Consider the following 23070-nt stretch of genomic DNA (forward strand, 5'->3'; position numbering starts at 1 on the left):
TGGACTGAATCTTCAGAGGATGTAGCTGCTAAAATCTACTGAAACTGAGCAAATTGCGATTTTTCACAATGGATTTAACTTATGAAAATCTGTCCAAATTTGTTCAGGAATGGCAAAAGGCACATCCCTGACACAAAAGCCACTTGCTAAATTGGGTGCTAGAGATTTTCAAAGAAAAAGTCAGACATTTTTTAAATGTATGCAAAACAATGTACATTTCCCTAGCTGTGTTTTTGTAAATGGCTGAATCATTTTGGCTGAAGTTTTCCAAAATAATTCAGCCTGAGGCACATTAAAGTTTTGGCAAAGTAGTTTATAACTCTGAAAACAAGGTCTTATAATGAGAAGGGTTGGGTAACCTTAACAGGCAGAACTACCAGTTCCACCTGAAACAACATGGCTACCTTCTAGCTTGTCTTTTTTCCTAACAAATGACACACAATGAGGTTTCAGTGCATTCTCAGCCCGTGCTGCTTTATTGCTAAAAAAAATTGTATACAGGTGCAGAGTTTCCAAGTTCATTTTTAAACAGTTCCTCTTTACAGTGTCAAAAGAATAAAGTCTTTTCTTCAAATCCCCAAAGATGCATAGATATAAAAGCAAGCTGCCTTTTGGAAAACGTCAACTATATACAGGGAGAAATTTTTAGTATTACCACATAAAACACAGTGCGATGGAATAAATGGTTTCCAGTGTTACCACTAAATTCCTTCACTAATCTTTCCTGTGCATGGTCTATTGAGTACAATGAATATGTGATCATACTATCAGAAGTTCAGTATAGGAAGTATTCTCTAGCCTAGTTTCCAAACTTAAGGACAATTTTTTTTAAAAAGGCATCTACTCAATCCCCTTCCTATGTTAGAGCTGAAAACCACCTTCAAAATTTCTCCTCTGCTCTTCCACCATGCTCCTCACAAAGAGTTTACTTACAATGAAGTCTTATTTCTTTTTTGTTTAGAAGGAAAATAAGTGTGTACTTGTAAATATACTAACTGCTTACCCCTCAGGCAATGTCTACACTCCAAATAGTACAGTGGCACAGCAGTAGTGTACATTACAGCGATGGAAGAAGTTTCTCTGTCACTGTAGTAACTCCACCAACTTGAATTCTTAACCTAGCTACTATCACTCTTTGTGTACCTAGCCATAGGGGGTTTATGTCAGCATAGCTGTCACATTCAGGGGTGGAGATTTTTCTCAGTGTAGTTACTGTGTTGACCTAAATTTTAAATGCAGACCAGGCCTTGTTTGAAAAAAAAAAAAAAAAAGGTACTAATGCAGGATTTTAAACTGAAGAGTAGTCCTGAAGGATGTCCAGTAGGGTTTTAGTGGCATGCTTGACCACTTGGGCTAAACATGTTTTAACCATTCCTTTTTGCCTACAGAAGTTGGCCCAAAGGAAAAATTTCAACCATATTCTGATACTATAAAATACAGTCAATCACAGATTAAATCTTAATATTCCCTTTTTCATTTTGCAACGACTGTACATCTAAAGAAAGAACAATGAGAAAAAAATATATAGCCCCCCACACCAAGCCAGCATTGTGGGTGTGCTTGTATTACACTGGCTAAGAATGTAGACAGGAGTTAACTTGACCCATAAACCCTTCCTCTTGCCCCATCTTCTTTCTTCAAAGAAAGAGGTGGGAATTTCTGACAGAGGAATTTCCACATAAACTAGGTCCCTCCTGCAAAGTTAGATGTAGCCATAATAAGATAGAAGTAATGAATCTCGAAGGCTACTTGTCTCAAGTCTGAGAGCTTCTGAGTTTACATGCTCTACACTAGGAAAAGCAGCATTAGTTCTTGTGCTCTGCTACAGATATAACTTTTTTTTTTTTAACATTCTCAGCAGCAATTTTCCCCAAACACCCACAAAGTGGCTCAAGAAATATTCTTTGCAGAAAACATAGTGAAAGTTTGCAAACAAATAGATGGCACCTGATTTCCATTAGTTCTCTCATGTCAAAATTACTATTTTTTTTTAATCAGTTAAATTAAGAACAAAACATTGTCACCTATGTTGCTAGAGGTCAGGACGCTCATTGAGCAAATCTCATTTTATAACTTTTTCAAAGTTTTAGTCACAGAGCTCAACAAAATAAAAACACAAGTTTTGTCAAAAATTTCACGTTCATTCCTAAAAGTTGCCATTACTGCTGGTTCATACCAGTATGCTTCAGTACAGCGGCCTATGTGGCTAACGAGTTACCTGAAAATACTATTAAAAAGCTATTCAACACCTGAAATATGTGGACTGTGCTTATTGATTTCAACCCCTTGCAAAGAATTTACCTCACTAGGCCAAGACCTCTTTCACCTATTGTCAGGCAATTCCTACACTCAGTTTACTATGAGTCAGTTTTATGTTATCCAACTTGGATTTCACCTGTTGCCCTCCCCACACCCTGGGAAACTCTGCACCTTTCTGTTTGCTACAATTGCAGCAGCTGAGAAACCTCATCTCGCCACTAAACATGCTTAGTTCATGCCCTGTTTTTTACATGCTCAGGGCACTAATGTGAACCAGGCAAGAGGTTAAAAAGGCGAGTTCTGCTGATCCTCGTTCCTGATATGCAGTTTTGGTGCCATGCTTCTGTCCCTATCTGTATAATCTGCCCCTTTCTCTACAGAGGCAGTGCATTCTTTAAAAACAAAATTTGAGAATCAAAGCAGTAAGTTCAAGCTATTGGTATATTAGTTCCTATTGCTTCGTTATGAATAAATGCATATCTGAATTTACTGGTAATAACTATGTAACACTAGACATTTTGAATCATGCATAATTAGAATACTAGCTCTATAAGACTTGATTTGTGGGCCTGTGCCACTCTTCCTCAGTTTGTCCATGCAGGTCTTTGTGCCTAGGGCTTCACAAATGAACATTCTTTTAGTTGCTCTGCAAACACACATTCAGTTCGGAGGGAAAACAGAATTTACACAGGACATGCTACAGCAAGTTAGAACATCTGACAGTAAAGATAAAAGGTAAGCCTTAGAGAATTTGAGTATACTGTGACTGCTTGGTACGTAGGTTTAGTGCCAGACATATCCATTATTTATGCTGCACATGTATACACATTATTCTAAAGTCAAACTTCAGGAAAAAGTGCAAAGCAGACTGAAGGAAAATGGGGGTGGTGGGGGTGGGTGTCCATAGGTAGCATTCTGCACTGCTGTGTGAGACGCCCAGGTTCCGCTGCTGGCCCTTCGTGCCTTAGCCTGGCCAGTTGTGAAGGCAACATGCTGAACCTTTGGGAGGAAAGGCTACACCTTGAATTGCCCAACATATAGCCCTCTGGCACAAGTAAAAAGCTGTACAAATGGGCTTGGAAGGCAATCTCAGCTAGTCTCCATTCACAGCTGAAAGGATGGTCACTGCAGTGCAAGGAAAAAAGGGGTCTCTAAGAGCACTGACAAACTTCCTCAGGAAAGGTTCTGTTCTCCCATTATTACTGAGGAGTACTTCCATAAAACCCAGAAAATAACCTTCACAGCAGAGCTCGTAGCGAAGCCCTGTTTAAAATATCATTTTCCTGAAGCTTGTCACAGCTCTCTATTCCCAAAAACTTGCCACAAGGATTTCTTAGCGCTGAGAAGGTCTGTAACAGCCAGCTGTATCGAGCAAGAGCTGCAATTCACAGGATAGGTACTGGCTAGAACTTCTCCAGCAGCACCAATGAGCAAGAAAGCAGACCACAGGTTTCTGCACAGTCCACACACTTATGATCTAGACTTAGCATTGCTTAGACCTAGTATTAGCATGCCACTACTTGAAAACCATCACATTATCTGAACTTTCTGCTTTGTTTTGCAAGCAAGGAAATCAAGGGCTTGGGAGGGGAAAAAAAAAAATTATACCACAGGTCAGTGGCCCCAGGGCAGCAGAATCTCTGACATTGCTGCTGTGAGCTGTCTTTGGAAATTTAGTCACCCCTGGAGAATAGTTCACCAGAAAGTCTGCAATGGCAGCAACAAGCAGATAGATAGCCTTCAAGTTTTCATTTTAACTGTGTAACACAGTCTTGCAAAACTCTACTCAGCTAGGAAAAGTACATATTCTGGAGATATGAGCAAGATAGTGTTTTCATTATTATGGTAAAAGACTGGCAAGTAGATTTTCGTAATTGTATAAGGCTGGTCTAATACCATCTAGTATGCCTAGGACATGATCAAGTTAAGGTCTCTTCTTGGTATGTTTCCTGTTTTAATAATAATTTAGTGGTTGGAATTTATTTCAAATCACCATCTTTTAGATCACAGGTTTTCATGTGCAAGGCTACTATTGGATATGCCCTACTTGCCAATACTTAACTACTTATCCATACATCCATCTTGGTTACATTAGATTAGGGGTGCCCACATTTTGCCCCAAGAGACTCATGTTATTGACTTGCCAAGGGACAAATGGCCCCACCTAGTTTACTAAATAATGAAGCAAAGTTCAGCCACTCTCACACACTACAGATGGTAGCATGCAATATCCCACCCTGATCAAAGAGATTAAGCCACCACATGGATCAATACACACTTTGGTTTAATAATTCAATTCAGGACAGAATATGGCATGCCGAGCTGTATATTCTCTGCAGGCTACACTTCTGTATTGAAGACAAGGTCAGCTGTGGGTTGTATTTTAAAACTCCATGGGCTCTTTTGAGTGCCCCTCTAATAGTTGCCAGGGACAAAGACCACAGCAGCAGATCAGTTCTCCTCTGCCTTACCAGAGAATCTACTGCAATTGGCTTTGCAAAACTCAAAGGGTGAACAGAAAAGTTTTAATCTTAAATGGAAGCGTATGGCCGGTTTGTACTTAAAATTTTAAAAGAGGAAGGAGGACAGTCTTTTGAAAGAAATAAATCCTGCAATTCTGTCCCTGCAGAAGAAACATTTGGTATGTCAACATTTGACAATACTTTCTTTTTAGGACCTGTCATATCTCTACTTAGTTTATTTTTACAAAAAACAAAAACCCCTCTCTGCAATAAAAGCTTTAAATCATGCTTTCCAACTGTGGGAAACGGGTCTTCTTTGTATCTCAGCACTTTCCTCTCAGAGGCACTGCACATGCTACACTACAAAACAAGCAACAGGGAAACCAGCCACTCATACACAACTGCCCACTCTTCCCCTACATGCACCAATTCAGACGCATGACCTATAGCTATCCAGGTTTTATACCAGGCTCATCACCATGGTATTTAAGCGCCATATTCCCTCAAAAGAAAGAGGAATTCTTCCATCTTCTTGAAAAGAGACACTATTCTCTTCATGCAACTCCCTGCAGCACAGACCACAAACTTATTTGGTTATTACCACTTATTCTACTGTACAATCTTGCTAATGCAAGTTAGTTACTATTACATGCAAAACAGTTATTGCTACTAAAATTCTAGTTTTATTAAATCTTTTTATGGCTTTGTTTGCATCAGGGATATTTCCCCCTACATACTGTGCTATTTTTGCATTCCAGTTTCAGAGGTATTTTTTTATCAATTGATTCCCCCAAGCACTAAGCTACTTGATTCAATGGTATAGCTACTTTTATTCAGAACTGAACTAGCTTTGAGCACAGTTCCCCAGAGCTCTACTGTAAACAGCCCACCTGCCCAATATACATGGAGAGACGGAATATGCAGAGACTCTGTTTTTTATTACATAATTAACTCTGCAAGAATCACTGGTTTTGTATCTCAGTACATTTTGCCCATTTAATTAATCTAGATCAACCCAGAAACCCAAGCTACCCATTTTTCCCAGGTGGCCATTTACAGGCAGGGCTCAAGAAAAGATGCAGTACCCTCTCTTAGCTGACAGCAGTCTTTGTTATTTTTAAAACAGAGGTGGGTGAAAACCAACAGTGAGAGCAATTAAAAAGCTATTCCAGGAAATCAGACAGATATCATACACAGGTTGTTGTAAACCTGGGTTGGGAGTCATTTCCATCTCTTGCTTCAATAGTCCAAACGGCCTTTTGAGAAAGTGATAAATAAAGTTAAGATTTTGTCAAGATTATTTTTAGTAAAAGTCAGGGACAGGTTGCAGGCAATAAAAAAATGCAGGGAAGCCCATGATCTGTCTCTGACTTTTACTAAAAATAATGGGGATGCGGGAAACTGACCAGGGGATGACTGAAGCCCAAGCTCCGCAGGGGGGATGAGAGCCCAAGCCCTGCAGTTGGAGGAGGGGGAGCTCTAGCACCCACCATGGCTGACAGCTCTAGGGCCCCTGCCGCCTGCAACGCCTGATGGCTCCAGTGCCAGTGACTGAGAGCTCTGGGGCCCCCACCGTCCATAGCAGGCTGACAGCTACAGGGCCCCTCTGCTCATGATGGCTTGGAGATGTGGGATCCCCACTGCTCACAATGGCTGACAGCAGTGGGGCTCCTGCCACCCGCAGCGTCTCGGAGCCCCCGCCGGCTGACAGCTCTGGCCCCAATGCCCCAGGCACAGGGCTGAAGCTGAAGGGAAAATGTCACAGAGGTCTCTGAAAGTCACAGAATCTATGACTTCCATGACAAAATCTTATCCTTAGTGACAAACCATTTGGATTTCACCTAGCTCAGCTTTCCATTCTCAGAAGGTAGAGGGAGAGGCATTGTGGAGAGAGAGAAAATTGCCACTCAGTTAAAAAAGAAATCAGATAGCTAGGAAAAGTACTGGAAGTGTCAATCTATAATTTAGGATGCTAAGTGCACAAAATTGAAAAAACTTGTATACAGCAATTTGAATTTAATAATTTAACTAGTCTTACTAATTAAGTTGATCATTAGCATATCATTTTTTAAATAGAGTTATTTCTGCAAAATGTGAGTCTGCTCAACAGTTAACAGAACTCATTAATTATACTCATATGAGAAGGTAGCAGAGTTGCCTATAAAACACGTACAGTGCCTCTTCAGCTTCTGTACGGTGGATGGGATAGGTAGTAATGAAGTGGTCTACACGAAGACAGAGTCTGCAAGAACAGTTTAGGGTGTTTCACTAAGACTAGAAGGAAACAAATACCACTGTCAATTTGGTGGGTGTCCTGGATTTGTCTTGCAGTTCACCTTATATGGACGAAGAGATGATTCGTCTGGATGCTCACAGTCTACTGTTTAGCTTGGATAGACTTTACCAAAAACAAAACAAAAAAGTCAGCTATTATTCCACAAAGCCCCTCAAGTTAAAAACTCTGTTTCCAAAGATAGCATTGTCACTACCACTGCCTAAGAAGGATACTGCATCTTTAGACCACGTTCATAACATCTGTTACTGTCTGCTTTCTACTGTTAGTTACATTATTGTCAATAATAATTTGCCACTCTGAAATTGTAAAAATACTACTAGGCTCATGCACTGATCCTAACATGGCACTACAGTTTGCTACGAAGCACTAATGCTTATGGAACTATACACATCTCAAAATGGAAGACATTGGTGATTTTGTTGTTTTCAAACAACTTGTAACATCATTTTGTCCACAAGTATTAAAATATATATATATATATATGTATATATATCTATTGCACATGCCCCTTATTTATTTGTTTAACCTTTCATACGGGAAGATTTCCTGCCAACATGGAGAAACAGAAGCGGAGCAAAGAGTAAAGTCTAAAGGCTGAGGCAGTATTGCCTAATACAGCAGTTTCATAAAGAAACTGGCAGGAAGCATACTGCAGTGGGGTCTTTTGGGCATGCACAACTGCAGTTACTCCTGTGACAGCCACAGAACATTAGCCGGATTATAATTTTATCTTAAAAATTAATCAAGTGGTTACATGTTAGGGGGCAGGCAGGGAAAGTCAACATTTGTTTCCATTTCTCACTATGAGGCAGAGCTTGGAGACAATTATTCCTATCAATGTGACAAAGTGGACTAAAGTGTGTCCACCTTCTCCAGAGTCCATTCTCTGCCTTTTACAATATATGGGAAACAATATCAAATTTGCTATGAGGCTGTGCTAGAAACAGCTGCAAGTGGTTATGTCAGAAGGGAGACAAATAGGAGTCAGGAAGGCGAAAAGAAGAATCACCAGGCTTAAGAACAAACATTTGCCATAATGGATGCCTTGTAATCACATTTAAACCTGTGACATGGACAGCAGATATTTCCCTCACTAATGGCCTGATCCTGCCTCTACTGAAATCAATTCTAAATCCCACTGACTTCAGTAAGAGAAGGCTCTAAAAGGGAACATATTTTTCCAGTTGTCTTTAACGCTCAAAAATCCAAATTCTGTTTGGCAAGGGACTGCACTGTATTTAAAAGAAACCAGCCCAACTGCCTACCCATGATGAATATAATTATTTCTCCAAGTGAACAGATAAACACAGCTGACTGGTGCATTGGTGCCTACTATATTCTGATGCCATTACATCTTGTATTATTTTCAACATGAAATGTACAGCTCAACATTCCCTACCCAATGAGTCTGATTTTCTCTCTAAGAGAGCACAAAACAGGAAACAATGTAATTAAACCTTATTGTCACAACACAAGTTCCCTGTGGCTCTACACAACTTTATTTCCAGGAGTGAAGAGCAGGACCAAAGCCAGTGCATGGGTTTGTTCAACTCCAGAATTTGTTCTCCTTCAACTTCCACTACAATAGATAGATTAGATAGACAGATTAGAGAGATATAAGAAAAAGTTTCTTTAGAGATTCTCTCTTCCCCATCCTTTTATAATCCCTTCCCTTCTCTACCAGCCATAAAATGTTGCTCTTGCTACTTGTCACCAGGAGTTAAGTAGACTTTCAGCTGTTGGATTTTTTTGTTGTTTTTTTTTTTAAAAAAAGCCATTTTTAGGTTGCCTGGCTCTCTCCAGCGGTTTTCTAAAAGAAAATAAAAATTAATATGAACAGAGCCTATACCCCTTTTTTTATCCAGATTTGAAATTATATGTTTTAAAATCAGCAAATCACATTTGCTAAATTCACATTAACACAAGCTTGAAATAAGGTGCACTACTAAGTGGTCCAGGTTCAAGTGGAAGAAAACAGATAAACCAATTATGGCCTTTCCACCAAGAAACCTCATTGACCACACAGACTACCACTGCAGCGAGCAACTAAACAACATAAAGCTTCTATCTCAAAAGGAAAGAAAACATCCCGTGTAAGTCACAAGTGATGGAGACAAAGACTCTGGTGTAAACACGTGAGAACCATGATCTCCTCCTTAGTTTGGGAAGGAGATACAGGAGGAGCCAGAAAAAGAGCACACTTCCTTCAGCATTTCTGCTCTCTCTGAACTTGTTTCTCTATCACACCCTGGAAGAGTACCCATCCCAGTATTCCAGTAGCCAAAGGAGAGTTAAAAAACAACTCCATCAGCTGTATGAAGAAGTTATAAACTGCATCCAGGACGTTGAGGGGATGAGCTGGAGCATTATCCTTGTAGCCTCTCCCATCCCACCAGAGGTCAGTTGCTTTATTAAAAAGAAGTTCTGTTCCATCTCTTGGATCATAGACAGTTTTTTTGTTCCTTTTGCTGCTGAAGCTGCTGGAGAAGACTGGAGGTACAATGTAAACCCAACACTACAGGATCAACTTTAGCACTAGGAGGCTCTCAAAGATTCACCTTCTTAGGGAAGGGGCTTGCTACAAAAGAGACAGTGCAGAGCAACTTCTTTTCCTGGTGAAAGCTCCTCACATTCACTGGTTATGTGGATTTACACATGCAGATGTTTTTGATCACAGAATGTGAGGATTCATCCATCCATGATATACAAGGTAATTCTGTATTTGTTTCTGCGCATTAGCTGCTTCACGAGGTGACATCGAGACATTTATCTACAAAGTCAGTTCTTTGTTCTGGATTAGGACATCCTCATTAAGGGATTTTCCAGGATTGTGGGTTTTTTTTTTTTTTTTTAAGTTTGTTCCTCATTTCAGGGTGGAAATCTGTTCTGGTTCTCTTGCTGCAACCTTTCACATATGTTGAAACAGCTTGGCACAGCATCACATGCAGATGCACTATCCATTTACTTGGTTCTCCAATAGGGCACAGTGGGAGAAGACGTTACGCTCCTAAGATTATAGAAAGGAGATACCATTCAAGAAGACTGGTTTCTGTGAGAGCATGCCTGTAAAAATCTTCTCTAGGGTGCAAAAACAGAGCTCAAAAACTCTGAAGACATCACTTCAGGGACATATCAAACATGATTTCTGTTGCTCGCTTGTAAGGGTTGGTAAAATGCTTGCTGTGTGCTCCTATGGCGGATGCCAGCTGGTGCAGGCTCCACACATCAAATGGTGGTTTAAGAAGTTGAAACATAAAGAGAAGAATCTTTTCTCATTACATGCCATGGAGATAAGGAAAAGACTTTTCTTCACTAGTAGTGGAGCATCCACCTTTCACTGTCTATGATCAGTTTCTAAGCAAAAGTAACAGGATAACTTCCTCTGGGATGCCAGGAACAGACCTGAAAACACAAAAGGAAAAACAGAAGGAATAACAGAGAACAGAATGAAATTAACTCAAAATTAAAATGCTCAAAAGTTCACTTCTTCAAAATCTGATTTCAATTTATACAAGATCAGGATGTTGCACAAACTGCAATGATAGCGAGACTTAAAGTTCTTAGAGTTCTAACTTTAGAAGTTTCTAGGCTGGCTAAGTAAACACTACAGATATACTGAACTAAAAACTTACTTGCTCACACAGAAGCAGTGTGTCCAGCAACAAATATCACACTGTTGGGAATGTGGTAGGTAACTATATTATTTCTTAATTGTGACCCAGAAATATGCTGTTGCAAGGGAAGTGTGGTGCCAGGAAAAGAATACACACATTGCACCTTGATTGTCTTTTTGGCCAAATTTTCAAAACAAACAGGTACCATAAACCAGGAGCTAATTAATCACAATCTACAAGACTATGAATACCACAAGTGAAGAAAGGTGTTCATAGTGGCTGTAAGATCACACAAGTTAGCTTCTTTTCCTGTGCCCACTTGCTTTTCTTCATTCACTGAAGATAGAGAATCCCAGTGTGACTACACCTATGCTCCTGCACCAGTAGCACTTTCTTGGCATATCTGATCATAGTGGCAGTTTGAAATGAAGCTTCTGTTTTAAACTGATGATGCAACTGTGTAGGGGCACAGCCATGTTGGTGCCAAGAGATCGTTTTTCTCTTCTATGGCAGGAAGTCCATCAATGACCCTCTCTATGCTGCAATGTGGGAAAGGGGGAAGATTTCATATACACACCAGCTTTTATTCTTCCTCCATTATCCTCTTCCCCCTTTATCTGGTCTTTTCTTGCCTATGTCTACCTCCCTGCTCTAGATCACCTTCATTCCTTGCTTGGCAGGTAGCTGAAATTAATCTCCTAGTTAACATTTTAGGGTCCCATATTGAAAGAGTGGGTGGATATTGGTGGATCAGAAAAACACAGCTATTGTACACATCCCTCTAACTTTCTCACCAAGGAGCTCAAAGCACTTCACAAATATTAGCAAATTTCACATCATCATACCCATATAAGTAGGAAGGTCTTATTATTCTCATTATACAGATGGGGTAACTGTGACAGAGAGGGTGAGTGACTTGCTTAATGTCACACCAGAAGTCTGTGGTGACCTGGAAAGAGAATCCAGTGTTTCCTGACTCCCTGTCCTATGCCTTAACGGCAAGAACATCTTTCCGCATTGCAAGAGACAAAAATGAAATCAAAACCCTCGAATTAGTTGTTTAATATTTGACATTTTGACTGTCAGCATAAAATAGAATGCAATTAGCATTTATTCTTGTTGGAATAAATCATTAAATCAGGCTCAGTTATCAGGAGCAGTTCAAGCAGACACTGTGGTAATAGTCCAGTACCCCTATAGCATGCCAAGGAAAGCCAAATCCCTCTTGGACTGACTTAAAAAAAAAAAATCAGAAACAAAAAAGAAACAGATAGTTTATACCTACCCTTAACCTCATGGCCACACATGCCATCATTTTCCACCAAGAGCCTTTCCTTTCAGTTTGCTGATTGGCACTCAAAATGGAACATAAGTGAACCTGATTGGCACAACAAGATGGATAATAAATAAATAAAACAAACAAAAGAGCAAAGCAAGAACAAAATTTCTGTTATCCTGACATTGTGCAGGGTACAAACACTAGGAAAAGAGCAATAGTGGTTATCTTCCAGGAATTAGTTAAGCAAGAATCATGATGTTACTCCATAAATTATTATACAGATGAATTAGTCTTTCCTTCCCCTGATAGGAAAAAGCCTACTGAGCCACCCTAGAACGAGCTCATCCATCCCAACAAATACCTCATTCTAAATGGTAGCAAAATGCCACTGGTTTTAAAGTTTAGTTTTCAATGGATTAAATGAGAGCAAATCAACTTTCCCCCTCACTTCTGGGGAGAAGAGCACCTACCCAAGACATTTCCAAAACGTTTTTGTTCAGAAACCATTCTGTCCCTGAGGTAAGAATATGCATGTTATTTAATAGATCAGTTGGTGAAATCTTTCACTTTAGTCAGTTTGTGCAACACTTACTCCTGGGGGAATCTGACACTACTGCACGTGTGCATATTTAATGAGCCCCGCAGATTTCTAATTTTTCAAGCAGAAAAAAGTTTCTGCCAAAATGTTGCTACAGTTCCGCCTTTTGCCCACCAGGGACGCTGTGGCGACAGAACAAAGTTGCAGCTCCCTGCAGGGAGGGAAGAGAGAGCTGCCTTCACAGCGCTTGTCAGGCCAGGTCAGGAGATGGGCTGTGGGGGGCAAGAGAGGTGTGTCAGACAGGGGCTCATAAGGGCTAGTGAGGGAAGACAGACTGGGGCAGGGGCTGAATGGGAGTGGAGGCACAGGGCCACGGGGTTAGGGTGGTGCAAAGACACATGGGGATGTGGCGGGGGGGCGGGGTGAAGAGCTACACAGGGACAGGGGAGTGGCTGGGTGAGGGCACAGAGACACGTGGGGACAAGGGCAGATGTGTCTGACTGAATGGGAGAGGCTAGGGGTCAGCCAGGATCTGTATGGGGGAAGCTCCCTAACAATCCATCCCTGCCCACACACACACACACACACAAAAAAAGGTTCCATACTTTTTCCACCCATACTCAACAGCCCTCCAAGTTCACACCCAGGCTCCTTCCCAGCAATTTACTTCCCTCTCCCTCAGCTCCTCCATTACCTCTGACTCCCCCAAGCCTTTGCTCTGCTTCTGAGGGGTGTGAGAAATATGGTTCTGCATTGTTGTTTAAATGAATTAAGAACATAAGAATGGCCATACTGGGTCAGACCAAAGGTCCATCCAGCCCAGTATCCTGTCTGCCAACAGTGGTCAATGACAGGTGCCCCAGAGGGAGTGAACCTAACAGGTAATGATCAACTGGTCTCTCTCCTGCCATCCATCTCCACCCTCTGATAAACAGAGGCTAGGGACACCATTCCTTACCCATCCTGGCTAATAGCCATTAATGGACTTAACCTCCATGAATTTATCTAGTTTTCTTTTAAACCCTGTTATAGTCCTAGCCTTCACAACCTCCTCAGGCAAGGAGGTCCACAGGTTGACTGTGTGCTGTGTGAAGAACTTCCTTTTATTTGTTTTAAACCTGCTGCCCATTAATTTCATTTGGTGGCCCCTACTTCTTATATTATGGGAACAAGTAAATAACTTTTCCTTATTCACTTTCTCCACACCACTCATGATTTTATATACCTCTATCATATTCCCCCTTAGTCTCTTTTCCAAGATGAAAAGTGCTAGTCTCTTTAATCTCTCCTCATATGGGACCTGTTCCAAACCCCTAATCATTTTAGTTGCCCTTCTCTGAACCTTTTCTAATGCCAGTATATCTTTTTTGAGATGAGGAGACCACATCTGTACGCAGTATTCAAGATGTGGGCGTACCATGGATTTATACAAGGGCAATAAGATATTCTCCATCTGATTCTCTATCCCTTTTTTAATGATTCCTAACATCCCATTCGTTTTTGACTGATGCTGCACACTGCGTGGATGTCTTCAGAGAACTATCCACGATGACTCCAAGATCTCTTTCCTGATTAGTTGTAGCTAAATTAGCCCCCATCATATTGTATGTATAGTTGGTGTTATTTTTTCCGATGTGCATTGCTTTACATTTATCCACATTAAATTTCATTTGCCATTTTGTTGCCCAATCACTTAGTTTTGTGAGATCTTTTTGAAGTTCTTCACAGTCTGCTTTGGTCTTAACTATCTTGAGAAGTTTAGTATAGTCTGCAAACTTTGCCACTTAACTGTTTACCCCTTTCTCCAGATCATTTATGAGTAAGTTGAATAGGATTGGTCCTAGGACTGACCCTTGGGGAACACTACTAGTTACCTCTCTCCATTCTGAAAACTTATCAAATTATTACTGTATTAATACCAAATTAGTGCTGTATTAATAAGCCTAGTAAGAAATCTATTTGTCAAAAAACATTTCCTGAATCTTTTTTGTTGTTGTTTGTATTGTTACAGACATACCTGCTGACAGGTATTTTGAAATAAGTGACCAAAAATAATTGAAACTTGGTGTGACTATATTGTGTTATTTTGACAAATAAAATATGCAGAATTTTAAAATATTGTGCGAACTTAATTTTTTGGTGCAGAATGCCACCAGGAGTAAACACTGTACTCCTCATCCTCCTAAAATTTACATACCCATACCTAATTAAGAACGCACGGAAGAGCTCACCTGGAGAACTAGATGTACAATACACTACTTCCCACACTGCTCTTAATTGGATTTGTTCTGTAAGAATTTTTTTTTTTATGGTGATAATTGTTCAACACACTGGGACTGAGATTTTCCTACAGACATATGTCCAACTCCATTTCCTTAGAAACTGAGGTGAATGGAATTATTGCAGATTGATAAAACAAATACATCTTTACTGCCTGTCTAAACAGTTGTAGGGGGAAGGAATAATGTCAGGCCTCAAGAATGTGATGCTGACAACCCAACTGGTAGAATGATGGATCACCTGTAAGCAGGGCTGCTTCATTACACAGAGCTTACACAATTAAAAAACACTCCCAACATACACACGAAAGCATTCTGATCCTTTTTATTCTCCTCCTCCTGCACTGCGGAACATTTTCACAGGCAGAGAAGAACCAGAACCTTTAGCCAAGATACAATCCACTGTGCTCTATTGTGATTTCTAGCTCTATTCTCTTAGGTTAGCCCTTACATTTTCACATTGTGAAAGGTCAGAATTTGACAATCTCAAATCATACTACAATAACTAAATACACAATAGATTTTGAGAGCATGTGAACACAACATTAAGTCCTTCATAGAATAATTCATTTGATAAAGAAGAGTGATTCCGACCAACGTTAGAATGAGCAAAGTAAGACCCAAGACTATAAGTGAATGAACTACACATTAAAATAAGTCAAATTTTAAATATTTCATCTGCTGCTGCTGCTTTTTCATAACTACATCATGCAAATGAGTGCCTCAACTAGTAATGTGCCTCAATTTGCTAGGGGCAAAATTTTCAGACATTCACTAACTTCATATTTAATTTTTAGAGTGCTCAGCTTGACACCCTTTCCACCTGATTTTCAGAGGTGATGTGGAACCATTCATCACACGAACATCAAAGGAAAATGCAGGTGCTCTGAACTTTTGAAAATCAGACACAAGTGAATGAAGTTTATTTAAAATTAGTGAACACTTCTTAAAAATGTTTATCATAAATATAAAGGGAAGGGTAAACACCTTTAAAATCCCTCCTGGCCAGAGGAAAAACCCTTTCACCTGTAAAGGGTTAAGAAGCTAGGATAACCTAGCTGGCACCTGACCACAATGACCAATGAGGAGAGAAGATACTTTCGAAGCTGGAGGGGGGGAGAAACAAAGGGTCTGTGTCTGTCTATGCGTTGTTTTTTGCCGGGGACAGAACAGGAATGGAGTCTTAGAATTTAGCAAGTAATCTAGCTAGATATGCGTTAGATTATGATTTCTTTAAATGGCTGAGAAAATAAGCTGTGCTGAACGGAATGGATATTCCTATTTTTGTGTCTTTTTGTAACTTAAGGTTTTGCCTAGAGGGATTCTCTGTGTTTTGAATCTAATTACCCCGTAAGGTATTTACCATCCTGATTTTACAGAGGTGATTCTTTTTACTTTTCTTCTATTCAAATTCTTCTTTTAAGAAACTAAATGCTTTTTTCATTGTTCTTAAGATCCAAGCGTTTGGGTCTGTGGTCACCTATGCAAATTGGTGAGGATTTTTATCAAACCTTCCCCAGAAAAAAGGGGGTAAGATTTGGGAGGATTTTGGGGGGAAAGACGTTTCCAAACGAACTCTTTCCCAGTAACCGGTGTTAGACATTTGGTGGTGGCAGCAAAAGTCCAAGGGCAAAGGGTAAAATAGTTTGTACCTTGGGGAAATTTTAACCTAAGCTGGTAAAAGTAAGCTTAGGAGGTTTTCCTGCAGGTCCCCACATCTGTACCCTAGCGTTCAGAGTGGAGAAGGAACCTTGACAATGTTGTTCCTTACAAAAAGAGGATTGTTTGGTCATAAGGTTAGTAATTTGCAGGTATGCTGCACAGGATTTAATTTTAGTTGATAACTGTCAGTAAACGTCCATTTTAGCAGACACTGAAATCAATGGAAAAAACAAGCCCTCTGCACTCCTGGTGTCACAGGAGTATGAGGTGCAGAGGAATCCCTGTGCTGCCTTAGGGCCTGTAACACCTGATCCTTGCAGGCATAAGGTGTGGGGGAGGCTGTGGACCTGGCAGGGCAGAGCAGAGACCCCTTGCTAGGACTGCAAGAAGAAGGACTCCCCAGCTGAGGGTGAGGTCACAAGGTGCTGAATGGCTCCTGCGACAGTGCAGGCAGCCCTCTGCCCCACTGCTACAGACCCACTCTCACACTCACCATCAGGGAATGCCAGGGGGGTCTGCTCTGCCAGGACCACAACCTTCCCCACAATTTGTACCTGCAGGGATTGGCAGCTCCCCCGTGGCAGAAGTGTGTTCATGACGTGGGAGGTGCAGATGGCTCCCTGCATGGCCGCAGGGACGTGGTGCCCAATCCCTGCAGGCACAAGATGCGGGAAAGGCTGTGGTCATCCTGGCCCAGTGGATCAGAGACCACCCAGCTAGGGCTGCAAGAAGGACAAGCTTCCAGCTGCAGGGGAGAGCATCCTGCTGCTGAATAGTTCTAGCCCAGGATGGCTCCCAAACATTTGGCCAATGAGTGAGTGGGTGGGTGGGGCCAGTGACACCTAATCCCTGCAGGCAAGGCTTCGGGTCCTGGCCCAGTGGAGCAGAGACCCCCAGCCAGGACTGCAAGTTCAGACTGCAAGGAGGAGGAATAGTCCCCAATAACAAAGGAGCCCATCCCACTGCTGAATGGCTCCATCCTGGGTAGGAGCCATTTCAGCAACACAGTGACCTCAACCACGGCTAGGGACTCATGGTCCTCCACAGGGGGGTTCTGCTCCCCCCCACCAGGACCCCAGCCTCCCCTGCACCTTGTGCCAAAGGGATTGGGGTCACCAGCCCCGCAGGGACCCCTCCGCAGCTCCACTGTCATGACCGCACTTCTTCACTCATGTGCCAGGAATGTGGGATCCATCTCTGGTCTGGACTGTTCAGGTCATGTGTGATGGATGTAGGTAAGGAAGTATGGAGAAGGCAAAAGTCAAGGTTATAGGTTGCAAGAGACTGCTAAGGTCTTAACTAGGAATTTCCTGTTTTTCACAGTTGCACTAGTGGCATTGTCACTTGAGCAAGTTAAACCAGGGATGGCATGGTATTTATGAGAGGTGGTTTTTACCACCATGGGAAAAACCAGTTAGTCCCAGTTTAAGGCATTTTCTATTTCTATTTGCTGTTTCGTCAACACACACCTCATTTCAATTAGTTTTAGTTACATATTCAAACTGTAGTTACATAAGGCAGTAGATTTGTAATTAATTTAGGGTTATACAAATAAAACAAAACTGCAGTGGGCATAATACAAATATATGTAATTATTGGAATGTCTGTATGCAATTTGGTTTTGTATCTTCTCAAGGAAGTTATACACGTTATCACATATTTCAGTTTTCGATATAAAACAAAAGTAAAAAACAGTTGATTACATGAAAATGACAATAATGCTGAGTTGCACGCTTGAAGCATTAAGCAATCAAAAGCATGCAAAGTTACAGACTACCAGTCTAGGTCCATTTGGTCAGGCAGCATTCTGTAGCAGAAGACTAACTTTGATGTAGTGGACAGATCAAGCCTATTCCTCCATTTTTAATGGATGTATCCACAGTTTCAAAAGATTCATTCTGTGTTTGCTGAACCTGCTGGAAACTGGTACAATTATTTTTCTAATTCAAACCAAGTTTAAGACAGTATTTACCAGCACCCTGTCCTAAGCTAGGAAATTTTTTCCAGGAAATTGCCAATCGGAGTTTAACCGCTTTTTAACCATGTTTTTTGATTTGAGGGAATATACATGAGAGCTACACTACCTGCAAGACTCTAATGGTTTCATAAGCAATGGTCCCCAGAGTTAAATTTTTCCTTCAGATCCTCCTCTTCTATCACAAGTATTGATTTAAAATGCAGTTTTGGTCAGAAAACTGAGCAACTGAAAATGGCAGCTTCTTGATTGATCTGCTTTTTGTATTGCTTCTAGTATTTTCTTCTGTGTTCTTTGCTTCTTCTTTCTTTCCCGTGTTCTCTGGCAGCATAAATTGGATTCCTTTCAGCAACAAAAATGTCAACTAACTTCCAACAGCGGATTTATTTATTTTTACTGGCAATTAGGTAAGGAGGAGTATCTTGATTTTCACATCAGTGGGGAATGGAAACAGATATGGAATCACATAGTAAGGGGAAGTTCCTGTAAAAAACACTATCTGAACTAGGATTCCACATTTTTGCTGAAGAAGTTAATGACATCTCAAGCACTTGAAGCCTGGCCACAAAATGCTCCAACAGGAGCTTACAATCAGTCCAGAAATGAATGTCCTTCACAGTCTTGCTATTATATTCTAGAGAGAGGTTTTAAAAAGAAGCCAGAACACCATTCCATGCAATAATGGGGAAAAATAAAACAGAAGCAAGTTCAGAAAAAAAGTTTTAGAGAACTCGCCTTTTATTTTTCCTTCTCAAAGACTATCTTGACCTATGAAGGTAGACAGCTGGACATACATAATCTCCTGAGTTCCTCAAACAAATCCTCCAGACAGGGAAAGGAATGTGGAAATTGCTCAACAGCAACTCAGGCAGCAGTTTTAGCCCCAGCTGGCCAGGGGAGTTTAGAACATGGACAGTCAGGCCCTCGGTCCCCCCACTCCTCGCCCACGGGAACAAGATTATTAGGTTTTATTTTCTGCAGCTCTTGGGGAGCCAATGCAACTAAATATCACCATTAATCCATGTTAAATGTGCATACTGCTATTATGGGTTGAATGGAAGTGGTGAGTGCATGCATGTGAAGGAGAAGGGAGTTACTTGCCTTCTTATTATTCTGTTAATTCTAGTCAGAAGCAGGACCATATTTATTCTGGAATATCCCAGCAACATATCCACCTCTTGCAGAATCAAAGAGAACAGAATCTAAGCTTTAATTTGAAAAGAAAGATTTCTGGTAAGAAAATCTTCCTAATACAAACTGAGAGAATCAATGTGAGTGCAGTCTTCCTGAATATGCACACAACCTAAAACAATAATTAACTCAAACTTAACTACAGTATAATTATTTTATCAGTAACATGCATCTAATATCAAACATCCTGCCATGTTTTCCACAGGTGTCCAAAACTCCAAATGTCCTCTACCTACCCACCAAGACTTCTACCTTCCTCCTGACAAGTACAATGTAGTTATGTATTTTCAACATAAAATTCTACAGCAAACTGAAAATTTCATGACAGCATTACCAAATTAAATTGTGGAAGCTCCTTTGCTGGAGGTTGGATAGCCATCGGTCATGGATGGGGGTTAGACTAGATCGGGGTTATCACAACAATATTTTTGGGGACCTCAAGAGTGTGGCCCCCAACTCTTGCTGGTGGCTGCTCTGACAATTTTTCCTAAAATACTTAATTAACTTTAGGAAAAATAAATAAATATGCATATATACACATCCAAATCATAATTTATTTACGTAGATTTTTTTTTTGCAGACTCAACAATAAAAATAAATGTACAGTTGTCTCTATTCTTTACTGGACCTAAATAGAATACAAACTCAAATAAGGTGCTTTTCATGTTCTTGTCTTTTTTGTTATTTCTTTTGCTTTTTTTTTTTTTTTAAAAGGCTTGCTAGCTAGTTAGTCTGCTGCTGTGAAAAGTGATATTTGTATGTTTGATAATATCACCTTTCACAGTTCTCAGCTAGCTACTAAGTCTGCTGTGAAAAGTGATATTAGCAAACATACAAATATCAAATTTCACAACAAAGTTTTCTTAGCCCTGGCAAGCCAAGGAACTAACTAAACTTTGGATGGGGACGTGGGTAGGAGGCAGAGGGGGGCAGAGGTAATGGGGAGTGGTGGTGAGCCTGGGGCTGGTGCCCGCTGTCATGTAGCCAGGGTCAAAGCCTAGACCCCGCAGCTAGGACCTGGAGCCGGCCACCCTGCAGACCATCACCCTCAGGCTGAAGCCCAAAGCCTGAGCACCAACGTTCCCGGGAACTCTCACTGGTTGCCTGCTCCTTTGGCAATTGTGGCTCCAGGGGGGGATGGGACAGGGCCCAACCCCTGCTGGTGGCCTTGGGGGAAGGGCGACTGCTTTGACCCTTCCCCAATCACCACTGCCCAGGAGGCTGTGGCAGCAAGAAAAAGCCCCTGGTGGCCACGTTTGAGAAACACTGGACTAGATGACCCCGTGGTCCCTTCTAACCCTATGATTCTATGAAAAAAGTTCTTTAGTTTAGTACCAGTCTACTACATCAGAGCAACAAAGAATCCAGAAGGCCTAGGTGCATAATTTAGTAAGTACACTGACCTTGGCTACAAGTTACAAATCTGGAAAAGGGGAAGCCTGTTTTTAAATAATATTGTATTATGTGAATTTTCCCATTGTTTATAGAATACTTTCCTGCTTGCTGTCTTCAATAATCATTTGGAAACTTGAAACTGAAATCAATTTTCTTGTTGACATTTCCCTCTCTCCACCGTGCATACAATCTCCTTTATTGCTGTAATAATTGTTTAAAGAAAAGGAGTACTTGTGGCACCTTAGAGATTAACCAATTTATTTGAGCATAAGCTTTCGGGAGCTACAGCTCACTTCATCGGATGCATACTGTGGAAAATACAGAAGACGTTTTTATACGCACAAACCATGAAAAAATGGGTGATTATCACTACAAAAGGTTTTCTCTCCCCCCACCCCACTCTCCTGCTGGTAATAGCTTATGTAAAGTGATCACTCTCCTTACAATGTGTATGATAATCAAGGTGGGCCATTTCCAGCACAAATCCAGGTTTTCTCCCCCACCCCCCATTTTTTCATAGTTTGTGTGTATAAAAACGTCTTCTGTATTTTCCACAGTATGCATCCAATGAAGTGAGCTGTAGCTCACGAAAGCTTATGCTCAAATAAATTGGTTAGTCTCTAAGGTGCCAAAAGTACTCCTTTTCTTTTTGCAAATACAGACTAACACGGCTGTTACTCTGAAACCTGTAATATTGCTTGTGAATCCTGATTTTGAATTTTTAAGCATCTGAAATCCATTCCCTTGTGTGCACCCTCACCTAATGCAATATGCTCACAGAAAACAAAGGTAGAAAAAATAGGTCAAGTCATCAATTTAACAGCATTCCACTAACATCCAGACTTCGTGTATAAAAGATACAATCTTTTAATAGCGTAATTTTCAGGCCTCTATTTTTGTAGTCTGAAATATTCAGCACTCTTTTCACCAGCTGAATAGACTAAATTCAAATTATGTGTTTTGATTTTTCTGCCATGCACATCAACAGTTGCAGCTGTTCTCTGAACATAAATTACAGCTGATTTACTATGCAGGAAACGGTTCTTCTAACCATCTGCTGCAGCGTACTAACAACTCTATATCTAATGCATCGCTATGGGTTATCCATACTTCCAGTGCCTCTGAAGTTATTCAGACTTTTTCAGGGTGTATTCGAGCTCTCCTCATTCAGACAGACTTGAATTCAGGACCCTTTAAACCAGCACTCCAAACTATTTCTGCTATGGTTTTCTACGAACCCTTGAACTACATTAGTATTTAAATACAACAGTGATAAGCCCAAAGATAGACAGACGACGATACAAACCACAGCAGACGGGTAGCTTCGGGAGGAGTATTATCAACTGGAGTAAACTAGCGTGTATGTGTGTGTGTAAAATTCAGATACGAGGAATCTAATTAAACACTCCCCCTAGAATTCTGCAGCTCCAGTTTTGGAGCATCGCTAATACACACCGTCTGCCAGGCCCATGTGTGTGTGTGGGGGGGGGGGGCAGGGGGAGATGGTGAAGAGGCAGCACCCAGCCCAATCAGGGGGATACCATACACACAAACACACACACGGCGCGGGAGGGGAGGGGAGTGGAGACATCGAAGACGTACGTGCCCAGGCCCAGCCGGCTTAGGGATTAAAGGGGGGGGGGGGGAAGAGGGCCGGTACTTAACCAGAGCGAGTACCAGCCGGAATTCGTATACGGCCAGGCCCAGCCCAATCAGGGAGCAGGAAGGGGAGGCGGGTACATAGATGCCCGGGCCCAGCCCAATCAGGGAGCGGTGAGGTCCCGCCGCTACCCAGGCTCAGTCTCGCTCCTCGGGCAGCCGTTCCCCGCTCCGTTTACCTGCCTCTGTCCGAGGCCGCCAGGCCGCGGCCGGCCCTCTCCCCTCAGCCTCTTCCTCTCACTCCGCCATCTTCCCCCGCTCACCTCGGCCACCCAGTCGGGGGCTCAGGCGCCCGGCGCCTCCAGTCCCGCCCACTCGAGAGCCAACCTATGGGGCACCGCATCGTCATCCTTCCGCCTTCGACAAGCATTGGTCAGTGGACGCATCCGTCGGAGTTACTTGGAGGCCGCCTGCAAAACTCTCTCCTCTGATTGGCCAGGAGAGGAGCACCCTTTTGCGAA

The 23070-nt window shown here is 41.5% G+C and overlaps 1 long non-coding RNA gene across 1 annotated transcript; it reads right to left on the reverse strand.

The window, feature by feature from the left end:
- Positions 1 to 447: 447 nt before the first annotated feature.
- Positions 448 to 22927, reverse strand: LOC125638013 (uncharacterized). Its single transcript, XR_007357127.2, has 3 exons — positions 22789 to 22927; positions 11917 to 12009; positions 448 to 10419 (listed from the first exon to the last, which is right to left on the reverse strand). It is a non-coding gene; the product is annotated as an uncharacterized LOC125638013 (long non-coding RNA).
- Positions 22928 to 23070: the final 143 nt, after the last annotated feature.

The sequence above is a fragment of the Caretta caretta genome, chromosome 6, assembly GCF_965140235.1.
Source record: "Caretta caretta isolate rCarCar2 chromosome 6, rCarCar1.hap1, whole genome shotgun sequence".
Lineage (NCBI taxonomy): Eukaryota > Metazoa > Chordata > Testudines > Cheloniidae > Caretta > Caretta caretta.